Raw genomic sequence first — 27,367 nt, forward strand, 5'->3', positions numbered from 1 at the left:
AGCGTCAAGTCTAATTTAGAGCGAGGGCTAGCAATACCCTACCTCCCCTCAGAATCTGTTAGCAACTTAATTTTTTCCTGATGGAAAGTTTTTCTCTGAATCTAATTTAAATTGCTCATGCTACAGTTGAAGCCCTTTTCCTCTTGTCTCCTTTGTGGCTGCAGAGAACAGCTGGTCACCATCCCACTGACAATGATGCGTCGTCAAGGAGGGGACAGTAATTGTCCTCCTTCAGAACAGACAATCTCAGCTCCTTGAACTGTTTTCCCTTGGCCCTATTTCCCCCAACCCTTCAATTACATCTTTGTTTCTTGCCGGTCCTTTGCGGATGGCTCCACAGCTTAACTCTTTACCCGCACTAGATGTGTGACAGGGCGAGGTTCAGGCACTTTGAGTTTATGTTCCTCTGAATTTCCTTAAAATGAGCACCACTGGGCTGACTTCTAATCTGCAGTCAGCCTCAGGGGCCCCTTACAGCCCCTCCCAGGTCCCTCCACACCCAAATCTTAGCTTCCTGTGCATCTGCTTCCAAGTGCAGAGGGCACACAGACCTCCAGTGAAACTTCCCCTCATTTTGTGTTGTCAAAGTCTCAGTCACAGTCTCCATATCTCTGCCTCTTCCCTTGGAATGCCCTTCCCCCACTCTCCAAATATCCTCACAACTTCCTCATCTTCAAAGGCTCTGCTCAGAGGCTCAGCACTCCCTGATGACCAGGAGGATGGATTCTCTCCCATCTCCAGCCAGCTGCATGCCTTTTCTATTTCTCTCTAAGCTCTTTTGACTTTCTGCCTCAGAATCTTTGTGTACATATCATTCATTTTAAAAATTAATTTGAAGTTTAATTTTTAAAATAGGCAGTATGTACACATAGTATTCAGTCCAGAAGGTACAAAAAGCACACACAGCAAACATTTTTCCTAATACCTTGTCCCCCTAGAGACTGGCAACCAATGTTATCAGTCTCGTATGTATAATTCCAGACATAGCCTGTGTATCCAATTTGTGATTTTATATATGTATATATATATATATTTAACAACTACACATATTTTTCTATACTTTCTTTTCAATTAGTAATATAGCTTGGATACTATTCCATTGTGAGCTCATAAAGAGCTTCCTCATCTTCATGGCTGTATAATATTCCATTCCATGGCTATACTGTAATTGATTTCACCAATCCGTACTAAAGGACATTTTGTTTTAAGAGGAGAGGACTTAGAATCAGATTACCTTGATAGAATTCCTCTCATCACTTATTAGCTATATGACCTTGAGCAAATTACTTAACTTCTCTGTGCCTCTGTTTTTGCCTCTGTAAAATGGGAATTACAACAGTACCTCCTTCCTAGGGTTGTTGTGAGGATTAAATATGTTAATCAATGTAAAGTACTTAGAGTAATGTATGGCACATAGTAAGCTCTTAATAAATGTTAGTTTTTGCTCGGGTTGTTTCCCAAGTTTTGCTATTGCATTCTATGCTACAGTGCATAACCTTGAACACAGGAGTGATATCCAAATATTTAACAACACTAACAGCACAAGAACCCACCAATCAGAATGAGGCTGGCCATAGTGCTGAGCATGATCCTGGGGCCCCTGCAATATCAAGCATTACCTCTTGAGTTGCTGGGTTGCAGCAAGGTCTGGGAATTTTGGGGTAGGGGCTGGATGACAGGGCACCAGTAGGATGCCAGGTGGACTCAGGTCAGCAGTATTTACCAATGGGCAGGTAACAATTTCAATATTTTAACAATTGGTACAGCAGTTCTGGAGCATACCGGTGAATTTAGCTGTGTTCACACATCTGTGCACATATCTTTTCAATGTGCTTTTAATTTGCATTTTTAAAATTATGATTGAGTTTGAACATCTTTTTATATGTTTATTGGTTATTTGTATTTCCTTTTTTTTGTTTCATCTTTTTGTGTGCTTTACCCATTTTTCTTTCATGTTGTTGATCCTTTTCTTATTGATTTGTAGGAGCTCTTCATATATCATATGACACTCATTCATTTACTTGACTGTAGAGATTCATTGCTCACCTACAGCAGGCTTGGTGCTGTGCTAGGACTAGGGATACAGAGATTAAAAACAATCACAGAACTTGTCTTCAAAGAGCTTACAGACTAGTGAAGGAAACAGATAAGGAAATAAACCATTGCAATAAAGAATAAAAAGTGCTTTGAGAGGGGTGAGCCTCGGATGCTTTGAGAGCACAGAGGAGAGAGAACATTTATGTTGACCAAGTCTGATTAGGAATTGCAAAGGATGTACAAAGCACCTGAGTAACAAATGCTTAAATGCTGTCCTTTCTATTACATCTTTTATTTGCTTTATTGTGAACCTGCTGCAAATATTTCACATCTAATTAACCCGTATAGCAGCACATGGCATTAAATGGGTCATCCTATTTTAAGACCTTTTTTTTTTTTTTAATGAGTTGAATGCAGTTTGGGCAATCTACTCCAGCTGGGGCTGGAACAATGGAACACAAGCCTTGGGCAGAACAAAAGTTCTAAACAGTTTCTCTTATGAATTGTTCTAGTGCAGAGCAGAATTTTGAGATGCTGGGTGTCATAAACCCTCTAAGCAGATTGTCCTTCATCCACTGAGGTGGAGAGTCACTGCCTCAGCTTTCAGCAGTGCCAAAGAAAAGAATTTCACATTCTTTCTTTTTTTTTTTTTAACATCTTTATTGGAGTATAATTGCTTTACAGTGGTGTGTTAGTTTCTGCTTTATAACAAAGTGAATCAGTTATACATATACATATGTTACCATATCTCTTCCCTCTTGCGTCTCCCTCCCTCCCACCCTCCCTATCCCACCCCTCTAGGTGGTCACAAAGCACCAAACTGATCTCCCTGTGCTATGAGGCTGCTTCCCACTAGCTATCTACCTTACGTTTGGTAGTGTATATATATCCATGCCACTCTCTCACTTTGTCACAGCTTACCCTTCTGCCTCCCCATATGCTCAAGTTCATTCTCTAGTAAGTCTGTGTCTTTATTCCCATCTTACCCCTAGGTTCTTCATGACATTTGTTTTTTCTTCTTAGATTCCATATATATGTGTTAGCATATGGTATTTGTCTTTCTCTCTCTGACTCACTTCACTCTGTATGACAGACTCTAGGTCCATCTACCTCACTATAAATAACTCAATTTCGTTTCTTTTTATGGCTGAGTAATATTCCACTGTGTATATGTGCCACACTTCTTTATCCATTCACCCGATGATGGACACTTAGGTTGCTTCCATATCCTGGCTATTGTAAATAGAGTTGCAATGAATATTTTGGTACATGACTCTTTTTGAATTATGGTTTTCTCAGGGTATATGCCCAGGAGTGGGATTGCTGGGTCATATGGTAGTTCTATTTGTAGTTTTTTAAGGAACCTCCATACTGTTCTCTATAGTGGCTGTACCAATTCACATTCCCACCAACAGTGCAAGAGTGTTCCCTTTTCTCCACAACCTCTCCGGCATTTATTGTTTCTAGGTTTTTTGATGATGGCCATTCTGACCGGTGTGAGATGATATCTCATTGTAGTTTAATTTGCATTTCTCTAATGATTAATGATGTTGAGCATTCTTTCATGTGTCTGTTGGCAATCTGTATACCTTCTTTGAAGAAATGTCTATTTAGGTCTTCTGCCCATTTTTGGATTGGGTTGTTTGTTTTCTTGTTATAGAGCTGCATGAGCTACTTGTAAATTTTGGAGATTAATCCTCTGTCAGTTGCTTCATTTGCAAATATTTTCTCCCATTCTGAGGGTAGTCTTTTGGTCTTGTTTATGGTTTCCTTTGCTGTGCAAAAGCTTTGAAGTTTCGTTAGGTCCTATTTGTTTATTTTTGTTTTTATTTCCATTTCTCTAGGAGGTGGGTCAAAAAGGATCTTGCTGTGATTTATGTCATAGAATGTTCTGCCTATGTTTCCTCTAAGAGTTTGAGAGTTTCTGGCCTTACATTTAGGTCTTTAATCCATTTTGAGCTTATTTTTGTGTATGGTGTTAGGGAGTGTTCTAATCTCATACTTTTACATGTACCTGTCCAGTTTTCCCAGCACCATTTATTGCAGAGGTTGTCCTTTCTCCACTGTACATTCCTGTCTCCTTTATCAAAGATAAGGTGACCATATGTGTGTGGGTTTATCTCTGGGCTTTCTATCCTGTTCCATTGATCTATCTTTCTGTTTTTGTGCCAGTACCATACTGTCTTGATTACTGTAGCTTTGTAGTATAGTCTGAAGTCAAGGAGCCTGATTCCTCCAGCTCCATTTTCCATTCTCAAGATTGTTTTGGCTATTCGGGGTCCTTTGTGTTTCCATACAAATTGTGAAACTTTTTGTTCTAGTTCTGTGAAAAATGCCAGTGGTAGTTTGATAGGGATTGCATTGAATCTGTAGATTGCTTTGGGTAGTAGAGTCATTTTCACAATGTTGATTCTTCCAATCCAAGAACATGGTATATCTCACCATCTATTTGTATCATCTTTAATTTCTGTTATCAGGGTCTTATAATTTTCTGCATACAGGTCTTTTGTCTCCTTAGGTAGGTTTATTCCTAGATATTTTATTCTTTTTGTTGCAATGATAAATGGGAGTGTTTTCTTAATTTCACTTTCAGATTTTTCATCATTAGTGTACAGGAATGCCAGAGATTTCTGTGCATTAATTTTGTATCCTGCTACTTTACCAAATTCATTGATTAGCTCTAGTAGTTTTCTGGTAGCATCTTTAGGATTCTCTATGTATAGTATCATGTCATCTGCAAACAGTGACAGCTTTACTTCTTCTTTTCTGATTTGGATTCCTTTTATTTCCTTTTCTTCTCTGATTGCTGTGGCTAAAACTTCCAAAACTATGTTGAATAATAGTGGTGAGAGTGGGCAACCTTGTCTTGTTCCTGATCTTAGTGGACATGGTTTCAGCTTTTCACCACTGACGACGATGTTGGCTGTGGGCTTGTCATACATGACCTTTATTATGTTGAGGATAGTTCCCTCTATGCCTACTTTCTGGAGGGTTTTTATTATAAATGGGTGTTGAATTTTGTCGAAAGCTTTCTCTGCATCTATTGAGATGATCATATGGTTTTTCTCCTTCAATTTGTTAATATGGTGTATTACATTGATTGATTTGTATGTATTGAAGGAGCCTTGCATTCCTGGAATAAATCCCGCTTTATCATGGTGGATGATCCTTTTAATCTGCTGTTGGATTCGGTTTGCTAGTATTTTGTTGAGGATTTTTGCATCTATGTTCATCAGTGATATTGGACTGTAGTTTTCTTTCTTTGTGACATCCTTGTCTGGTTTTGGTATCAGGGTGATGGTGGCCTCGTAGAATGAGTTTGGGAGTGTTCCTCCCTCTGCTATATATTGGAAGAGTTTGAGAATGATAGGTGTTAGCTCTTCTCTAAATGTTTGATAGAATTCGCCTGTGAAGCCATCTGGTCTTGGGCTTTTGTTTGCTGGAAGATTTTTAATCACAGTTTCAATTTCAGTGCTTGTGATTGGTCTGTTCATATTTTCTATTTCTTCCTGATTCGGTCTTGGCAGGTTGTGCATTTCTAAGAATTTGTCCATTTCTCCAGGTTGTCCATTTTATTGGCATAGAGTTGTTTGTAGTAATCTCTCATGATCTTTTGTATTTCTGCAGTGTCAGTTGTTACTTCTCCTTTTTCAATTCTAATTCTATTGAATTGAGTCTTCTCCCTTTTTTTCTTCATGAGTCTGTCTAATGGTTTATCTATTTTGTTTATCTTCTCAAAGCACCAGCTTTTAGTTTTATTGATCTTTGCTATCGTTTCCTTCATTTCTTTTTCATTTATTTCTGCTCTGATCTTTATGATTTCTTTCCTTCTGCTAACTTTGGGGATTTTTTGTTCTTCTTTGTCTAATTGCTTTAGGTGCAAGGTTAGGTTGTTTATTTGAGGTGTTTCTTGTTTCTTGAGGTAGGATTGTATTGCTATAAACTTCCCTCTTAGAACTGCTTTTGCTGCATCCCATAGGGTTTGGGTTGTCGTGTTTTCATTGTCATTTGTTTCTAGGTATTTTTTGATTTCCCCTTTGATTTCTTCAGTGATCTCTTGGTTATTTAGTAGTGTATTGTTTAGTCTCCATGTGTTAGTATTTTTTTACAGATCTTTTCCTGTAATTGATATCTAGTCTCATAGCATTGTGGTCAGAAAAGATACTTGATACAATTTCAATTTTCTTAAATTTACCGAGGCTTGATTTGTGACCCAAGATATGATCTATCCTGGAGAATGTTCCATGAGCACTTGAGAAGAATGTGTATTCTGTTGTTTTTGGATGGAATGTCCTATAAATATCAATTAAGTCCATCTTGTTTAATATATCATTTAAAGCTTGTGTTTTCTTATTTATTTTCATTTTGGATGATCTGTCCACTGGTCAAAGTGGGATGTTAAAGTCCCCTACTATGAATGTGTTACTGTTGATTTCCCCTTTTATGGCTGTTAGCATTTGCCTTATGTATTGAGGTGCTCCTATGTTGGGTGCATAAATATTTACAATTTTATATCTTCTTCTTGGATCGATCCCTTGATCATCATGTAGTGTCCTTCTTTATCTCTTGTAATAGTCTTTATTTTAAAGTCTATTTTGTCTGATATGAGAATTGCTACTCCAGCTTTCTTTTGGTTTCCATTTGCATGGAATATCTTTTTCCATCCCCTCACTTTCAGTCTGTATGTATCCCTAAGTCTGAAGTGGATCTCTTGTAGACAGCATACATATGGGTCTTGTTTTTGTATCCATTCAGCCAGTCTGTGTCTTTTGGTGGGAGCATTTAATCTATTTACATTTAAGGTAATTATTGATATGTATGTTCCTATTCCCATTTGCTTAATTGTTTGGGGGTTGTTATTGTAGGTCTTTTCCTTCTCTTGTGTTTCTTGCCTAGAGCAGTTCCTTTAGCATTTGTTGTAAAGCTGGTTTGGTGGTGCTGAACTCTCTCAGCTTTTGCTTGTCTGTAAAGGTTTTAATTTCTCCATCAAATCTGAATGAGATCCTTGCTGCACAGAGTAATCTTGTTTGTAGGTTTTTCTCTTTCATCACTTTAAATATGTCCTGCCACTCCCTTCTGGCTTGCAGAGTTTCTGCTGAAAGAGCAGCTGTTAACCTTATGGGGATTCCCTTGTGTGTTATTTGTTGTTTTTCCCTTGCTGCTCTTATTATGTTTTCTTTGTATTTAATTTTTGATAGTTTGATTAATATGTGTCTTGGCGTGTTTTTCCTTGGATTTGTCCTGTGTGGGACTCTCTGTGCTTCCTGGACTTGATTAAGTATCTCCTTTCCCATATTAGGGAAGTTTTCAACTATAATCTCTTCAAAGATTTTCTCAGTCCCTTTCTTTTTCTCTTCTTCTTCTGGGACCCCTATAATTTGAATGTTGGTGAGTTTAATGTTGTCCCAGAGGTCTTGGAGACTGTCCTCAGTTCTTTTCATTCTTTTTTCTTTATTCTGCTCTGCAGTAGTTATTTCCACTATTTTATCTTCCAGGTCACTGATCCATTCTTCTGCCTCAGTTATTCTGCTATTGATCCCTTCTAGGGTATTTTTTATTTCATTTATTGTGTTGTTAATTGTTGCTTGTTTCCTCTTTAGTTCTTCTAGGTCCTTGTTAAATGTTTCTTGCATTTTCTCTATTCTATTTCCAAGATTTTGGATCATCTTTGCTATCATTATTCTGAATTCTTTTTCAGGTAGGCTGCCTATTTCCTCTTCATTTGTTAGGTCTGGTGGGTTTTTATCTTGCTCCTTCATCTGCTGTGTGTTTTTCTGTCTTCTCATTTTGCTTATCTTACTGTGTTTGGGGTCTCCTTTTTGCAGGCTTCAGGTTCGTAGTTCCCATTGTTTTTGGTGTCTGTCCCCAGTGGCTAAAGTTGGTTCAGTGGGTTGTGTAGGTTTCCTAGTGGAGGGGACTAGTGCCTGTGTTCTGGTGGATGAGGCTGGATCTTGTCTTTCTGGTGGGCAGGTCCACATCTGGTGGTGTGTTTTGGGGTGTCTGTGGCCTTATTATGATTTTAGGCAGCCTCTCTGCTAATGGGTGGGGCTGTGTTCCTGTCTTGCTAGTTGTTTGGCATAGGGTGTCCAGCACTGTAGATTGCTCGTCGTTGAGTGAAGCTTGGTGTTGGTGTTGAGATGGAGATCCCTGGGAGATTTTCACCATTTGATATTATGTGGAGCTGGGCGTTCTCTTGTGGACCAGTGTCCTGAAGTTGGCTCTCCCACATCAGAGGCACAGCACTGACCCCTGGCTGTAGCACCAAGAGACTTTCATCCACACGGCTCAGGATAAAAGTGAGAAAAAGAAAGAAAGAAAGAAAGAAAGAAAGAAAGAAAGAAAGAAAGAAAGAAAGAAAGAAAGGGGATAAAATAAAATAAAGTTATTAAAATAAAAAATAAAGAATAATTATTAAGAAAAGAATATTTTTTAAGTTAAAAAAAAAACGGATGGACAGAACCCTAGGACAAATGGTGAAAGCAAAGCTATACAGACAAAATCTCACATAGAAGCATATACATACACACTCACAAAAAGAGGAAGAGGGGAAAAAATAATATATCTTGCTCTCAAAGTCCACCTCCTCAAATTGGGATGATTCATTGTCTATTCAGGTATTCCACCGATGCAGGGTACATCAAGTTGACTGTGGATATTTAATCCGCTGCTCCTGAGGCTGCTGGGAGAAATTTCCCTTTCTCTTCTTTGTTTGCACAGCTCCCGGGGTTCAGTTTTGGATTTGGCCCCGCCTCTGCGTGTCGGTCGCCAGAGGGCGTCTGTTCTTTGCTCAGACAGGAGGGGTTTAAAGGAGCAGCTGATTCGGGGGCTCCCGCTCACTCAGGCTGGGGTGAGGGAGGGGTACGGATGCGGCATGAGCCTGCGGCGGCAGAGGTTGGTGTGACGTTGCACCAGACTGAGGGCGCCGTGCGTTCTCCCGGGGAAGTTGTCCCTGGATCCCGGGACCCCAGCAGTGGTGGGCTGCACAGGCTTCCAGAAGGGGAGGTGTGGATAGTGACCTGTGCTCGCACACAGGCTTCTTGGTGGTGGCAGCAGCGGCCTTAGCCTCTCATGCCCATCTCTGGGGTCCGCGCTGTTAGCCGCGGCTCGCGCCTGTCTCTTGAGCTCCTTTAAGCAGCGCTCTGAATCCCCTCTCCTCGCGCACCAGGAAACAAAGAGGGAAGAAAAAGTCTCTTGCCTCTTCGGCAGCTCCAGACTTTTCCCCGGACTCCCTCCCGGCCAGCTGTGGTGCACTAGCCCCCTTCAGGCTGTGTTCAAGCCGCCAACTCCAGTCCTCTCCCTGCGCTCTGACCGAAGCCCGAGCCTCAGCTCCCAGCCCCGCCCACCCCGGCGGGTGAGCACACAAGCTTCTCGGCCTGGTGAGTGCCGGTCGGCACTGACCCTTGTGCGGGAATCTCTCCTTTTTGCCCTCCACACGCCTGTTGCTGCGCTCTCCTCCAAGGCCCTGAAGCTCCCCCCTCCGCCACCCGCAGTCTCCGCCCGTGAAGGGGCTCCTAGTATGTGGAAACCCTTCCTTCTTCATGGCTCCCTCCCGCTGGTGCAGGTCCGTCCCTATTCTTTTGTCTCTGTTTTTTCTTTTTCCTTTGGCCCTACCTAGTTATGTGGGGAGTTTGTTGCCTTTTGGGAGGTCTGAATTCTTCTGCCAGAGTTCAGTAGGTGTTCTGTAGGAGTTGTTCCACATGTAGATGTATTTCTGATGTATCTGTGGGGAGGAAGGTGATCTCCGCGTCATACTCTTCTGCCATCTTCCTCCTCCAAGAATTCCACTTTCTTATCAGGAAGACTTCATGTTGTCTGAATTAATACACTGGACCAACTATATACTGTGTGGGACTCAGTGGAAAATGAAAATATGGAGACCTTTGTTGAAAAATTAAGAATTTCAAAAGAATGACAGCAGAGTATTAAATCAAACATAGGGTCTTCTAAGTGAGGGACCCTGTGGACTGAACAGGTCACTTGCTCATGAAGCATCCCTGTGAATGGGTTGCAGGAAACTACAATGGATCAGCATAGCACAGCTGACCCCCCCATCAGACTCTTGGCACCACAGATGGAAGGAACCTTGACTATCATCTGGTTGAACATCCTCATCTTCCAGGTAGGGAAACTGAGGCTTAGAGAGATTGGGTTGATAAGTTCCAAACACAGCTGGGCAGAGGCAGAGTCAGAGCTATAACCATAGACATAATGTGACTAAAATATATGGAGAAGATAGCTCCAGACTACCTGTCACACCCTGAAATTGATCATATCTCCTATCGTATGACCATGACTTAGGTTATGTGTACCTTTGAGAGTTTTATCACATTTCTATCAACATTTTTCTACCAGAGAAAGTAAATGGGATGTGTGCCCTTTCTCTTTGCCCTTGGCTTCCTTCTCCACCTAAGTATGTCCAGAATCCAAGTCCATGGGCACTGATTCAATGATCTTTTGACTGATCCCCTGCCTTTCAAACTTTCTAAACTTTGACCTTACAACTGTGTTATACTGAAATCTAGGTCGCGTCAACACACACATATATAAGCGAAACAGCTCCATTAAGCAGTACTTACCTTTCTACTTGCAAAGGAAATATTTGCTATGCTATTTAAAAATACTATTTCATTGAAAACAAACAAATGCTGGTCATGACCCCCTAAATTGATTTTGGGAACCACAGTGGGTTATATCACACAGTTCAAAAACCCTGCTTGAATGTCCATGTTGATTCTCTACTGGGAGGGGTAGGTGAGGACTGGAGGCATCTCTTAAGAAAGCTCTTCTGAAGAAAAGAATCGCCAAGGCCCCCACATGCTGGCAAAGGGGCAAGAAATAGACACATTTGGATCCTACGGGGGGATATAAATTGCCACCACCTTTCTAAAGGCAGTTTACTATAGCATCTTAGAAACGTGTTCACTCTGACCAAGTAATTCTACCTCTAGAAAACAAGGCCAAGGTCATAATCACTGATGTAGCCAAAGATTTAGCTACAAAGGATGACCAATGCAATATCATTTATAATAGAGGGAAATTAGAAACAATTAGAAGGTTCAACAGTAGGGAATTGGTCAAATGAGGGCATATCCCTATGAATTCAATAGTATACCTCCATTAAATTATTTTGTATATGTAATGAAATATTTAGTAATATCAAAATAGTTATGATACATTAAATGAGAAAAGCAGATTCAGAGCTGTATGTACCACATGATCCCATTTTCTTATGAAAAGAGAAGACTTGGGTGTATCTATTTTTCCTTAAAAGTCTGGAAGAAAATATATCACAGCTTTGATAGTGTATTCTATGAATATGTGGGTTGTAGGAATATAGGTGAATTTTATTTTCTTTAAGATTATCTATTTTTTCTACATGACAATAACCACATGTGTAATTAACAACACAACAACAACAAAGGACTCCTCAAAAAAATAGAGGGGCAGGGAAGATACAGAAAGCAAAGTGCATTTGATCTAGGATGAGTGGAGAAACTCATTTGAATCTTCCTAAGTAAAATATAGTAATGTTTTCTCTTATGGGTTATATATTCCACAAAACAGGTTGTAAGTATTTTCTTTTTAAAAAGTTTGAGCATTAGGACTGGCCATCCAGGTTCAGATGAAGGTTCAGCTGTATTCTTCAACATTTACAGGAGGGTTCTCTCTCCATTGTAGACCCAATGATTTCAATGAGTCACTTAGAGGCTTTTTTTTTTTTCTGGGCTGCCATGTGGCATGTGGGATCTTAGTTCCCCAACCAGGGATCAAACCCATTCCCCGTGCAGTGGAAGCACAGAGTCCTAACTACTGGACCACCAGGGAATCCCCCAGTGAGTCACTTAGAATAGCTGAATACAGAAGTGGGTGGAGTCCCTATAGGGCTTCTAGTTTCTGGAAAATTTCACATCTAATGGGGCCTGCCAGATGCTTCCCTTTGATTTTTGTACCACACATATTCATGTGACATTTCATGTTGATCTTCACAATAACCCTATGAGATAGGCATTCTTTTCTTGTTATTATTAGGGGTGGGGGAGAAAATTAATACCCAGAGACTGGCTTGCTCAAGGTCATATGGCAAGACCAGTCAAGGTCATATGGCAGGACCAGTCAGGACTCAAACCCAAGCCCCTGACACTAACACCCATTCTTTCGGCACTGCCCCTCCCTCGTTGTCCTACGTCTTGAAAATGTTTTCTGTTTCTGAAAGCACAGCTTCTTGAAGGTTGTGGTGCCTTACTAGGGAAAAGCGGTTACTCAAAGCTATAGTGTAAGGACCACTGCAGACACACTGATAGATTCAAAGTTGGGGCAGAGATTTATGCTCACAGCCAGGTCTGAGCCAGTAGGAAAAGAGGCCAGCTTGATTATCCAAGCTCTCCCTCCTTTCCTTCCTTGGTGCATTTCAGTGTCCCCCTGTGGTCACCACCCTGTGAAGTTGAGTGCCCTGGCTCTGTTCTCTGTCTCTGGTGATTACTCAGACTTCCTAGGTGGGGTTGCACCCTCACTACACCAATATCCAAAGTTCACCCATTCTACTTCCCTTTCGCTTCAGGATCTTTTACAGTCCCTGATCTGGGGTGAACTCAATCATTAAGGTTGGGGGGAGAAATTTTCAAAAAAAGGAGGAATCCTGGAGAAGATAAGGAAGCCAACATATTAACCAAGAAATAACATCTATGAACGGAGATCATTTTTTTTGGCAGAATGACTTTTCTACTATATACTCAATACCATTCCAGAGTTGGTCACTAACAATATGTTAATGACTTCCTTCATCTTTATTCTATTCAGCAATTAATTAAAATAAGCCAGTATTGAGAAGCATTTCATAGAATAAATATTTTGATCTCACTTTGCCTAGGTTGATAGTGGAACAAAATATAGAAGAAAATATAGCAGCTTTGGAGAAAACAAACTTAAATTTAAAGCCCAGCTTTCTTGCTTTGATGAGTTGTTGAATGTCTGAGTCTTACTTTCCTCATTTGAAAAATGGAGATAGTACTTGGTAGCTCCTAACTTGTAAGGACAACACGTAAGAAGCCCTCATTCCCCCAATGGTGTGCTGAGTCAGCTTGCCCTGGCTCAGAGAGCCAATGGTTAATTTAAATTTTCAGGTTTTTCTGAACTGGTTGTTAAACATAGTCACCATTAAAAGTTAAATTACATAAACTTATAATTAAATACATTTTAAATCAAAGGTAATAAATACTTAAAACTCATCACATTCTAATTATTTTACTATATTTCACAACTGTCTATGCTCTCATAGCTATTCACATCTATTGTATCTGAACAGTGGAAACCCTAAGTAACAGTGCGCCTCTGTATATCTCTTCCCAAGTCTGTTCAGTGACATCACACTAATAGTTTGAAATTGGCCACAATGAGAATATTTACACCATGGATATGAGCAAAATCCACAAGTCAGTACTCCATTTACTGCTTTGGTGATTGTCTAACACGGTGTTTCTCAACCTCAGCACTATCGACATTTGGGGCACAATAATTCCTTGTTCTAGAGGGATGTGCTGTACGTTGTAGGATGTTTAGCAGCATCTCTGGTCTCTACCTACGAGATGCCACTAGCATTCCCTCCAAGTTGTGACAATCACCACTGTCTCCAGATACTGCCAGATATCCCCTGTGGGCAAGATTGCCCCCTCTTTTCCCCATTGAGAGCCACTGGTCTAAAGGGTTGGCAACCTAAGGCCGGTGCACAAAATTTGGCCTGTGGATGTTTTTGTACAGTCTGTAGGCTAAGAAGAGGTTTTAAATTTTTAAAAGGTTGAAAAATATGACAGAGACCAGATGAGGCCACGAAGCCTATAATATTTACTTTTGGCCCTTCAGAGAAAAAGTTTGCTGACCTCTGGTCTAAGTTGTGGAGATGTTAATAATACAGATTATTTACATTGTGAAGAGCACACACAAAAAACTGAAGAAATGTTCTTCCAGTATTTGAAAACTGTTATTTAATTCAGCAAAGAAGCTGTTTATGTTTCTGATAAATGAGTGAATTTCCAACCTATGTAGTATTGGAGCTGAAAGAGGGTCCAGTTTAATGAATGCAATTTGTGTAAGACTAAGAGTTTAACGGTACATCGCATGTGTGATTTCAGGAAAATAAGTGTATTGGGAAGGAATTAGTGGAATGGAATGCAATTCCATTTGTCAAATCATGCTTGAACGGCAGCCAAAAATTGGCTACCGATACAAGAGTTCTGCAAAACTCAATGAAAGCATGCTGTGAGAATCAGTTGGCCACCTGGAATTTATAATTCACAAAATTGTATATTTTATTATTATTTGTGAAACGTGTGTTAAACATCTGCTATATCAGAAAATGTTTAAATAAGTGAGTGTATATGTATGTGTGAGTGTGTGTGTGTGTGTGTGTGTGTGTGTATCCCCAACTCTGAGAGCTCATTGTTAAACACTTCCCAACACATCACTGCCCCTACCTGTCCTACCCCTATTTCTTCAAGTCTCCTCCATACTCTTAGTTGAGAAACATTGGCCTTCTCTTTGCTTCATGGGATCCTCTAAGCTACCTCCTGCCTCAGAGCCTTTCCTTAGCCTGAAATGCTCCCTTTTCTCCTCCTCAATACCTTTCACTCTAGATCTTTTAGATCTAGTCCAATCATGCAAATATGATTGTGTGAAATGCTCAGAGAAAACAATAGCAGCTAATGCTTATATAGCACTTCTGTGTATCAGATACTCTATATGTACCAGCACTTTGCATATATTCATTCATTTAATCCTTACAGTAACACCACAAAATGGGTAGTATTTATATTACCATTTCACAGATGAGAAAATTGAGAGATGGAAATGTTAAGTGAAAGGTCTAAGGTCACAAAGCTCATAAGTGACAGAGCTGGGATTTGAACCCAGGTGGTAGGCTCCAGAGTCCGTGTCCTCAACCCATACCTTCCACTGCTGATGAAGAGAATGAGATCATAACACAGTCTCTCACCATCCAAGAAGAATTTGTCTGGGAGTCTTGCAGGAGCCTCTCGGGCAGCCCAGAGCTGCAGAGCCCAGTGAATGTCATGGCAAAGACTCTTCAAATGGGCAAGGGAGAGTTTACAAGGGCTGGGCTCCCCCTCTTCCTTGTGAGAAAGGGTGTGGGTGGAGTGCTCAGTATAGAGGGAGCCCGCGGGGGTAGGGAGTCTGAGCCTGCAGGACCTATACATGCTATTTAATAAGAGAAGTAAAAAACAGCTTTCCTAACAAATTTGACCATAGGCCTTCCACTAACTTTACAATGGGGGACATTGGTGCACACACACACACACCCCAAGTGTGTGCACAGGCTTGCTACTTTGGAAAGTTATCATTTTCTCAGCTCACTCATTGATTCAATTAAAAAATAGTTATACAATACTTTGTCCATGAGAAGCGCTGTGCTAAGACCAAGGATTGATACAGAGACAAGTCTGCTACTGTGCTTGTCCTCCAGAAATTTTGTTCTTGTCAAAGAGCTAAGTAGGTAACTATAATGTACAAAGCCAGAGGAATTAAGGGACAATGAGAGAATTATAAATAAAGGATGAGGGGCGTTTGGTGGACACCATAGGGGCAGATGAGAAACAGGGTTGGCTTCAGGGGGGACTCAGCATTTGAGATGGGTCTGTGGATATGAAAGGAAGGCTATTAATGTAAAGGGAAGAGCACATGCAAAGGCATGGAGGGAGGAGAGCTTGGCATAGGTGGGCAAGAGGTTGGGGTCTCTGAAGAGACAGGATGTGAGAAAATGCTAGATAGGTAGACTAGGGCTATCAGGGTGGAGGGGGCTCTATACGTCAGGCCATAGCATTTAGAGTATATTTTTTAGACCATGGGAATCTATTGGAGATTTTTGATTAGGAGACCGTCTACCAAGCTGCTGGGTACCTAGTGTGCAGACAACCAGTATTTGTTCAATTGATAAACAATAGTGCCTAAAATTTATTCGGTGCTCGCTGTATGCCAGGCACTTTTCTAAACATGTTATGTATTTTAAACTATGCATGTAATTTTCACCACAGCATGTAAGATAGTTACACTATTCCCATCTTATAGACAAAGAAACCAAATCTCAGAGAGGCTGAGTGTCTTTCCCAAGGTTTCAACAAATGGGTAGGTATCTGACCAGAGCCCTACGCTTTACACTGCTGTGCAGTTTGGAAAACAGAAAAAGAAAAGGAGAGACGAGTTATGGGGCCAACCAACAGTGTTCTTTAGAAGGGAAGCTGCAGTAGGCCCAAATTAGCAGAGGAACACAGTGGGCTGGAAATAAGAGACAGTCCAAAGATAGAATCCACACGAATCTGTTATTACTTGTTATAGAAAGCCCGGGAGAGGGAAGGGTCAAGAAGGCTCAGAGTTGCTAACTTCAGTCCCTGGGAGGTGGTGGAGCTATTAAAAGCAATTGGAGAGAGGGAGGGAAGATGACAATTCAGTTTTAGATGATGTGTGCAGAAATCTGGGTACTCAGGACCCTAAAAAGCAGCCTACGGAGAAGTGTTTTAAAAGGCGAGCTTCAGGGCTCCCCCGCTTTGTCACAATCCCTACCCAGGGGCTCTGGGAGTTCGTCCTGGGAATCTCGAGGCTGTCCCAAGGTTCCTTTCTATGTTTATATCATTTAGCAGGGGAAGGATTGTTAATGACTAATCTCTGTCCATGAGGAACAGAGCCAAGGCAGAGATGCGGCTGCTGGGTGGGAAGGCCGCCTGTGATCGGCCACAGCTCCTGCTGGAACTCCCTCCTCCTCACCCCACTGTCTCCTGGACTCGCCCCAATGCAAAATCAGATTCTGAGCATTTGTAGCAAAATCACTGGGTTTTGGAGAGGAAGACTGGACTCAGAATCCTCCCAGGGCTTTGACAGTTCATCGCCAACCTAAGACAATCCGAGTGAGTATCTAATTCCTCTGGGAGTGTGGTATCCATCTCAAGGCAGCAGAGGAGAAACTGTCATTGGAAGTTTCTCTTTAGCATCAGGAAGTTTGGTCGATGAATGAATTCTAAGTTGGTAGAGTTTGATGTAAATTCTGATAATTTTTTAAAAGTAAAAGAAACTCAAAAACAAAGAAGCAGATGTTAATGGGTCAAAATTAATTGAAAAATAAGTTGATTTCCTTATTGAAAAATTACTTAGGAATATCTTTTTAACACTGTGGTTGCCCAGGAGAATCACTAGTGTCTGTAAATTTCAGAAATGTCTCTGTTCTGATTCCATAGGCAATTTCACCTGTATAGCGTGCTGTGATTTATCAAATCCTGATGTGAGTTGAGAAATATTACTAATGGCAGATGACTTCAGATCTAGAACTAGGATGACATTTAAGCTATGCTTTATTGAAATGAAATTTTTTCCTAGGAGGAGAGTGGGTTTTAAAAGCTTTCTCTTTTGACTTCTACTGTAAACGTTTCTATTGTTTTCCATTTCTTATGTTAGTATCAGATGGAAATATTAAAATAAGATGGAAAATGTTAGGAAGAACTTTATTATTAAAATTGTCCAAGGTCTGAATGTCAGATTCAGATAAGGCATCTCTTTGTCTGCTTACTGCCAAGGAAGTAGACAACTATTAGGGAAGCCTGGGTCATTTCTCTTAACTGAGTTTTATTTAGAAGGGAGGGGCTGGGGAAGGGGATGCAAATGACTCATGCTGGATTTTTTTGTCTGAGAAACTCACCTGAGCTTTAAAGAAATCGGATGATGCCACTGATGCTGCCTTAGAACCACTCAGTGGTATCGACAAGAGAGATAGAGAAAGCCAACTCTGGGTTTTTAGCTGTGATTTTATAAAGTGATAGACGTCTTGATCTCCCCCACCCTCCAAATGGTGGACCTGTGCCATTTGCACCGTGAACTTATCTGTTTTGCTGAGAATGTTGCAATATGACTGATGCAACTCCGAGTTAGCTGATAAAGTACTGGCCAGACTCTCTTGTCCTGAGACCCTTCATCAGGATTTGCAGCATTGTTTTCCACCACACACCTCTGCCCTCTCCCCCAAGCTGGAGAAGGAAAATAATGTAATCCCTGTCCTTCCTCTTATTTCCACACCTCCAAAATCTGGCCATATGTTCATGGAATACTCAATAGTTGTGCTTGGAAGGAAAAGAAAAGAACTGTGTATGTGCAAGAGTGTGTACCAACATGTCACAGGCTTTGCCTAAATAGCCTGTTTCCTTCTCACAATAACCCTGAATGGACGTTCTTATACTCATTTTACAGATGAGGAAACTGAGGCTCAAAGAGAGCAAGTAACCTGTCTGCGGTCACACAGTTAGGAAGTAGCAGGATCTGAATATGAGGGCAGGTCTTTCTGAGTCCAAAGTCTTCTCCTTGCTACCCCAATATTGTTGGAGGCTAGGAGAACTTGAAATCTAGAATGATGGGAGAGCAGGTGAACCAGTCCACAAATGTCTCAGCTTGACAGAGGCGATTTGTTAAGACCCAGCACAATTGTGAAGATTCCCAAAAGCTCTTAGGGTATTGTCTAATAACTATACCGGGAGGAGAGGGAGTGGAGAGTTTTCAGCACTAACCCAAGGGTCAGTCTAGGAGAGCTGATTGGAGACTTCAGTTATCAGCATCTTAAAGACTTGGTGAACCCTCCCTGGTTGTTGTGATCTGCTGCTTGTATTTCCCTTTTGGTGAATTTCCTCTTTATATACTTTGCCAGTTTCTCCCTTGGATTGTTTATCTTTTCTGCTTTTATTTATAGGACTTATTTATATATTGTTTGTACTAATTTTTGGCTGTTATTTATGTTGTAAACATTTTCTCCCAGTTTGTTTCATATATTTAGTTTTGTTTATGGTGTCTTGATTTCTGTCTTCTTGATTTTAGTGTAGTCAAATTGATTCTTTTCCTATTTGTTTCTTGCTTAATGAGTCTTTCTCAGTCTCTAAATTCATAGAGATCATAAAGGTGTTTTCCTATATTTTCTCCCAATAATTTTTTATCATTTTAAAAATCTTTGATCCACTTGAGACTTATTTTTCAAGAATGATACGAGATAGGACCCTTTAATGTTTTTCTCCCAAAGGAATAGTCATTTTTCTTGACATTGTTTCTTTTTTTTTTTTTTTTGCGGTATGCGGGCCTCTCACTGTTGTGGCCTCTCCCGTTGCGGAGCACAGGCTCTGGATGCGCAGGCCCAGCGGCCATGGCTCACGGGCCCAGCCGCTCCGCGGCATATGGGATCCTCCCAGACCGGGGCACGAACCCGTATCCCCTGCATCGGCAGGCGGACTCTCAACCACTGCGCCACCAGGGAGGCCCGACATTGTTTCTTGAATAGGCCATCCTTCCTCCACTGATTTGAGCTGAATCCACTCACTACAGCACAGAGGACAATGTATGGTTGCTCAGAACACAGCATGTTATTTTCCTCCCATAACCATCCCCACTGCATGCCTTTTGCTTAGTCTAATGCCTACTCCTTTGAGATTAAATTCAAGAACCAGCCCTCCACCCTCAGGAAGACTTCCCTTATTCTCCTAGTCACATCCGTGCTTAACACCCACCAGTGATTCCCACTGAGAACACACCAGAACTCCTTGCCATGGTTGACAGGCCCTAGGGAGCTGCTTACTCTCATACCTCATCTCCTACGCTGCCTCTTTGCTTGCTCAGCTGCAGCCTCATTGGGCTCTGGCTGTTCCTCCCGTGCCCCAAGCCCAGGCCCTTAGCGCTTACTGATCACTCTGCCTGGACTTATTTCCCCCTTGTATGGCTCACTCCTCCTTCTCCTCCACATCTCCGGTCAAATGTCCACTCTTTAGAGAGCTCTTCTAGGATCACCCTCTCTGAAAGAGTGTCCAGCCACATCACTTTATCCCTTATCTCCTTTATTTTCTTATTAGCACCCCTGGAAGTCTTATTACTTGTTTACTTGCAAATTATCCATCTCTCTCATTAGAATGTAATCCCCATGAAGACAGGATCTTTTTTTTTCTGTCTCATCCATCCCTCTATTTCCAAGACCTAGATCAAAGCCTGATACATAGTGAAGAATTAATGCACGTTCAATGAATGAATGCCCTTGCTCGTGCTCCTGAAGGGACTTGTGCTTACCTCTATCATAGCAATCCCCATACCATTTTTTTAAAACATCTTTACTGGAGTATAATTGCTTTACATTATTGTGTTAGTTTCTGCCAAAATGAATCAGCTGTACGTATACTTATATCCCCATATCCCCTCCCTCTTGCGTCTCCCTCCCACCCTCCCTATCCCACCCTTCTAGGTGGTCAGAAAGCACCGAGTTGATCTCCCTGTGCTATGCGGCTGCTTCCCACTAACTATCTATTTTACATTTGGTAGTGTATATATGTCCATGCCAATCTCTCACTTCCCATACCATTTTAATTGGGTTGCCCTTACCTGACTTTTCTACTAAGCTTCTTGAAGGATCATGATTTTTTTTTTTTTGCCTTTATCTGTCCAGTACCTGACAGAGTCAATAAATGTATATTGACTGAATAAATAGGTGAGTGAATGAATTTACTTGGCATTGATATTGGAAATTGACATTGAAGTGCCATTTTTTAAAGAGTAAATGTAGTAATTTTTTTTTCCGGTACGCGGGCCTCTCACCGCTGTTGCCTCTCCCTCTGCAGAGCACAGGCCCTGGACGCGCAGGCTCAGCGGCCATGGCTCATGGGCCCAGCTGCTCCGCGGCACGTGGGATCTTCCCGGACCGGGGCACGAACCCGCGTCCCCTGCATCGGCAGGCGGACTCAACCACTGCGCCACCAGGGAAGCCCTAAATGTAGTATTTTTAAGCAAGTGCTCTCTTTTTGAGACCCAGTAGGACAAAAGACCACATGCCATACTGTTCATTTTGGGAGATGGTATCAGTTATCTAGTACTATGTAACAAGCCACCCCAAAAGTTAATGGCTTAAAATATAATGATTTATTATTTCTCATAATTCTGTGGGTTGGCTAGGTGGCTCTTTACTGGTTTTTCCTGGGCTCATTCACATAACTGATGCCAAATGGAGGGTCAAGTAGGTCTCACTCTCATGACTGGGGCCTTGATGCTGGCTGTCAGTAGGGCTAATGGGAACGGCCCAGTCTCTTTCTCCTAGAGTACTTCATTCCTGGCTTCTTCCTGGCATGGTGGTCTCAAGACATCATTCCAAGAGGGTGAAAGCAGAAGTCACAAGGTTCTCTTAAGGTTTACCCTCGGAAGTAGAACAATTCTATTGGTCAAAGCAAGTCATCATAACAGCTCGTTCGAGGGTGGGAAAATAGACTTTACTTACTTATGAGAGGGATTGCAAACTCAGCTTTTATTTTGAGATGGCATTGCTGTCACTAAAGCAATTTGCTCAAACACTTTGTGGATTTTTTATGAGTCCTTCTGGGACTCACTCCATGCCTGGAAACTTATATCCATAATTTTTGTTTGTTTGTTTGAGACAGACTTTCTACTCTGGACATGTTAAACTACTGCGAAATAATGCTGTGAGATAATGCCCCGACATTCTTAGAAGTTCTTTTACCTGGATGAGAGGGTCTCCTAGGTACCTCCTTACTTTTTGTGAGCTCTTAGCAAAGGATCTTACAGCTGCACCCATGATTTGATATTTACCATGGAGTCATTTCTGACTTTGAGACTCTTATGCCAGATGGCGAGACCAAAAATGCAAAACAGTCTTATTTTTTGACCCAGCACATCCTGAACCTTTCGTATTTACTCCAAATTCTGCTTTCAAAATGAACAGCTCCTTCTATAATCCATCTCTCTCTTCATTACCTTATCATGAACAGCTAAAAATACCACCTGACACATTCACCATACTACTTGGAAATCCCCTTAATCTCAAACTGAGCCACAGAGTTACCTGGAGTTCAGTCGGAAAGAGGCTCTGCCACTCCTGAAACCAAACCAAACCAGAGAGAAACAAACAAACAAAAACCCACAGGTACATTAGGAAATTTTGTATCTTCCAAGTTACCACATGTTGGACAGTTTTGCCAATTGTTTTGTGACTGCAAAATATGACCCATTCCTTTTCCAGCTTCCTATAGTGATTTCCTCACTGCTCTTCCAATTCTCACTATCAGTGTCCTCACTGCCCTTCCAGGCTCTGCCCACCTCCCAATCCCCAAGCCAAAGCCATATGTTTTAGTTTCCTTTTTTTTTTTTAAACAGCATCCCCCTTCTAAGTGCCAATTTCTGTAGCAATTATTTATTTCTTTGTAATAGCTACCACAAAGCTTAGTGACTTAAAAGGGTAATGATTCATTAATTCTCATATTTCTGTGAGTCAGCAGATCAGTTCCTCTGCTGGTTTTGCCTGGGCTCACTCATAGGACTCTTTCTGATGGACGATCAAATGGAACAGAAGGTCCAAGGTGGACTCACTCATGTCTGGAGTCTTGGTGTGGCTGTCAACTGGGACAGTTTGGGTAGCTGACTTCTCTCTCCATTAGGTTTTGTATCTGGGGCATCTAGTTGTATTGATTTTTTCCCCTAAATGTGTTATTTTAATAACTATCTCATGAATGAGTTTGAAGTTTCAAAAAAAAAAAAAATGTTGCCCTGAGACTGTCATTGTAGTGTGACAGTCTCAGGGTAGCATTCCTAGACTGAGAGAACAGAAGCTGCAAGGCCTCTTAAGGCCTAGCTCAGAAATCTCACAACATCACTTCCACCATTCTATTGGTCAAGGAAGTCACCAGACCAGTTCAAGGGCTGGGGAAATAGCCTTCACCTATCGATGGGTAGTGGCAAACTCTCATTGCAAAAGGGCACGTGGAATGGAAGAAGTTGTGGTGGCTGCTTTTGCAAATAACAAATAATTTATGTAAATAATAGTCATAAAATTTCAGAAGATCTAATGAATTATTTGAAAAAAGATGACAGGTCAGTCATGGAGAAAGTATAACTTTTTCCAAATTCTTGACCATTTTGACTACAGCAGATAATGGGGAAAAACTTTCCTGACTATGAAGAGTGAATGTTAAGAAGATAAAAAAAACTATTCCTGGTAGTTCTCAAGGAAGAGCAATTAACAAAAGGAGATTTGGGAGGATTATTAAAACTATTTCCTGGGTGGTCAATTCACTTATAAAATGTGCGGGGCTTACTGCTTAAGAGATTTCCAACAAGAATAAATTCAGTTCACTAATTAGGGCTACATTGTGGGGAAGCAGCCTTAGTTGTCAGGTTTTTTGTGTGATTAAAAAAAAAAAAGTCCTTCTTCAGCTCTTATGTGCGCTGTCCTTCTACATCTCTATTTACTATTTATCCTATGGCTAAACAAGACTGATTCTAAAAATGGGTATCTAGTAAGGTATATTATTCATTCATTCATTCATTTATGTATTTAGTTATTCATTCATCCATTTATTCATTCAATCAATAAGTATTAACTCTGTATCTAATATGTACTTGGCAGTGGACTAGGAACTGGAGATCCAGAGTGAGCTGTCCTGGAGCTGATGGTCCAATGGGGAGACAGACAGCCAAATCTCCAAAAAAACAAAGGGAGAGTTACAACCAGACACACACTCAAAGAGGTACCCAGTGCTATGAAAGTCTTGCTGGAGTCTTGACTGCTAGTGCTGGTCAAGAAGGCTGAGAAGCAAGGGGACTTGAGTGAGACAAATGAGTTGCCTAGGGTACAAAATGTAAGGAGCCCTTACTTTCAGGTTCATGGCCCTGGGGGCCTCTACTGCAAGTGCTTCTTTTACATCAAGTTAAAAAATAAAGGTCAGCCACTCTTTGTGCCCCATTGCATAACTTCCAGAGCACAGAAGTGCAAAAAGCTGTAGAGGTCTGTTGGGTTAAAAGCATTTTTATTGTACATCACCTGAAGGAAGTATACCTTTAAATGGAGACTTCAGAAACAGCAAAAAGTTTGAAAAGAAACAAAATAATATAACAGGCAAACGCTGGAGAGTCTTACTTAATTGTGCATGCGATCAGCTAATGTTGAAATGCTTTAGGCAGACGTGACCTTGCAGAAATGCCAATTCACCCTCACTAGGCATTGGTGAGCAGTGAGTGACAGTCTCAGTGGGAGCATTGTGTGAGAAAGCATGAATTTAGAGTCAGCTGGTGGGTTTACATCCCTACTCTGCTTCTTACTAGTGGCGTGACCTTGGAAAAGTTGCTTAATCTCTTTGAGCCTCAGTTTTCTCATTTATAATGTGTGTATATGAATACCTGCTTAGTTTATTATAGATTAAATGAGATAACATAGCATGAAAGCTGCCACATAGTAAGCACTCATAAAATGGTAGATCTTATTTTAATCTATCTCCACAAAAAATGTAAAGTTTACTATGATAGCAGTAAAGGCCATCTAGTTCCTATAGGGTACCACCCTCAGAATAATGCAATCAAAATGACCATATTATTTGGAGGACATCACGTCTGACATGTGGTCACTACTGGCCACACGTTGTCCTTTAAATCTCTCTGCACATCAGAAAGGATCTATTTTCTTAAATCTGTATTTTTGCCCTGTAAAGAATTATTGGGTTGGCCAAAAATTTCATAACATCGTACAGAAAACCCGAATGAACTTTTTGGCCACCCCGATACTTCAGTTTGATTGCTTCTGGGAAGACCAAATCCCTGGAAAAGTAAAACTGTTTTTTCTAGCGCTCCTTTCTCTTTTCCCTTAGGAACATTCTTCCAGCCTTGGGCTGGATCCAGGGCTTCCCCTGGGCATGAAATTATGATGGCTAGAAAAAGTTTACTTTTTTCCTGCCCTATATAAATGGACTACATAGATATCCAACAAAATATATGCTTTGCCACCAACAACTGGGTTCATCTGAGAAAAATGTCACCAAGAATGGTGACTTTGGGCGTGGAGAGTTCATAGGGTACCAGTGCAAGTAACTGGTTTTTATCTTCATCTTCTGAGAGCTGAGATTCTTCAAAATCAGTCAAGGCTATTTAATTGGAGCAGGGTCTTTCCAAGGTCTCTTGCAAATGGTTTGTGCTAAATCAGAGGAACTCCATACACCATGAACTCCCTGTGACACACAGTATCTAAACAAGTACAAATTGATAACCAGAGAGTAGGAGTCCAAGCTACCAGTCACTCTGTGTCTTATCACATTAAAAACAAACAGTGCTTACCACTTCTGAAATTAATCCTGGGTCTTAAGTTATGGCTTATATTACACCATAGTACAAATAAACAAAAGTAAAATAAACATTTTGTCGCTGCTTCCACCCATACTCAAGGCTTAAACTTCATATCATCAGCCTGCTTTCTCCCCTTCCTCCTCCTCTTTGTACACTGTACTCAGGTCTCTTCCTTTCCATCTCTACAGAAACCACCCTGCTATGTACCTAATCATCTCACTTCCTGAATGAGAATTTCCTGAATCTTCCTCCTCTTTCACTGCTTGCCCTCCTCATCCTGCCTTCTCGTAATAGTAATCTTCCTGAACATAGATTTCATTGTGCCACTCAAAATTTCCAACAGCACCTCACTGACCACAGTTTGAGTCCCCAGACATTTTATGGGAAGGAATTACTTCCTCTTCAAAGCCTCAAGAGTGTGTGTGTGTGTGTGTGTGTGTGTGTGTAAGAGTATGGAAGAAACAGAGAATTCCTGTAGGAGTTTGCATATCTTTATAGATGAGGAACATTTTCACATATAGAATTTCATTCAATCTTTTTTATTATGAAATATTTCCAACACGCAAAACTGAGTAATATCATCAGCTTTGTTGTAATTACCCCTAGTTTAAGGATAGCATTACAGATGCTATGGAAATTCCCTGTGTACCCGCCCAGTCATTCTGGACCACTGTTCTGAATGTGGGTTCAACACTTCCATGCATGTCTCTATAGGTTAGACAGGGATCACAAGCTTTTTTTAAATTTTATTTATTTATTTATTTATTTTTGGCTGTGTCGGGATTTAGTTGCTGCATGCGGGATCTAGGTTGAGGCATGCGGGATCTTTCGTTGTGGTGCATGGGCTTCTCTCTAGTTGTGGCACACAGGTTTTCTTTAGTTGTGGCGCACAGGCTCCAGGGTGCATGGGCTCTGTAGCTGTGGTGCGTGGGCTTAGTTGCCCCGTGGCATGTGGGATCTTAGTTCCCTGGCCAGGGACCGAACCCCCGTCCCCTGCATTGGAAGGCGGATTTTTTACCACTGGACCACCAGGGAAGTCCCACAAGCTTTTTCTATAAAGGCCACAGAGTGAACATTTTAGGCTTTGCAGACCACGTGGACTGTGTTGCAACTACCTAACTCTGCCATTGTTGAGTGAAAACAGCCATAGACAATATGTAAACAAAAGGGCAAATTTGGTCCTGGGTGGGCTGGATTTGGCCTGTGGATCATAGTTTGCTGACCCTTGCATTAGGGTATCAGTAGTAATATGTAGCATTGTTTTGCATATCTTTAAATTTATATACATTTTATCAAACTGTCTGTATTATTCTGCAACCTAATTCTTTTGCTCAATATGAAGTTTCTCAGTTTATCCATATGAATACTTAGTTCATTCATTTTAAGTGCTGTATAACACTTATGAATATAATATACTTACAGCATAATGCATATATTATTTCTTTATTGTACCCAACCTCTTGTTGATTGACATTTATGATGTTTCCAGCTTTTTACTATTGGAAACAATGCAGTAAAAATTTTGTACATGTCACCCTATATATATGAACATTTATGAAGTGTTACTTTTTAATCTTTACAGCAGTCCTATTATTTAGATTTTTAAACATGCAGCTGAGGCTCAGGGTGCAGTATGGGGGCAGGGTGTTAAGTGAATAGTTGCAGGTCATACGTAAAGCTATGAAAGGTCAGCACTTGTTCTCCATTCTAATGTTCCTTTTTTTAAAAAAATTTTATTGAAGTATAGTTGATTTACAATGTTGTGTTAATTTCTTCTGTACAGCAAAGTGACTCAGTTACACACACACACAAACACACACACATATTCTTTTTCATATTCTTTTCCATTATGGTTTGTCACAGGATATTGAATATAGTTCCCTGTGCTGTACAGTAGGACCTTGTTGTTAACCCATTCTATATAAATAGTTTGCCTCTGCTAATCCCAAATTCCCATTCTTTCCCTCTCCTTTCTAATCTTCTCATGCCTCATTGCCTCCCCACCCCGAATTTTTTTGGCCATACCATGTGACATGTGGGATCTTAGTTCCCCGATCAGGGATTGAACCTGCACCTCCTGCATTGGAAATGCGGAGTCTTAACCACTGGACCACCAGGGAAGTCCCATGCTTCATCCCCCTTGACATCTGTACTAGATCACAGCTATTATTTCTGCGTATGCATAACACTGCTAGCTGCGATG

The 27,367-nt window shown here is 41.0% G+C and overlaps 1 protein-coding gene across 3 annotated transcripts in view; it reads left to right on the forward strand.

Annotated features, from left to right (window-relative positions):
- The first annotated feature begins 16,762 nt into the window (after window positions 1-16,762).
- NR1H4 (nuclear receptor subfamily 1 group H member 4) overlaps window positions 16,763-27,367 on the forward strand; it is a 74,638-nt gene continuing 64,033 nt past the window's right edge. For all 3 annotated transcript variants that reach the window (XM_082636949.1, XM_082636948.1, XM_082636950.1), the window contains exon 1: window positions 16,763-16,943. The gene's annotated coding sequence lies outside the window, so the exon portion shown is untranslated. The remainder of the gene's footprint in view (window positions 16,944-27,367) is intronic.

Source organism: Mesoplodon mirus (assembly GCF_964341445.2).
Source record: "Mesoplodon mirus genome assembly, chromosome: 11".
Lineage (NCBI taxonomy): Eukaryota > Metazoa > Chordata > Mammalia > Artiodactyla > Ziphiidae > Mesoplodon > Mesoplodon mirus.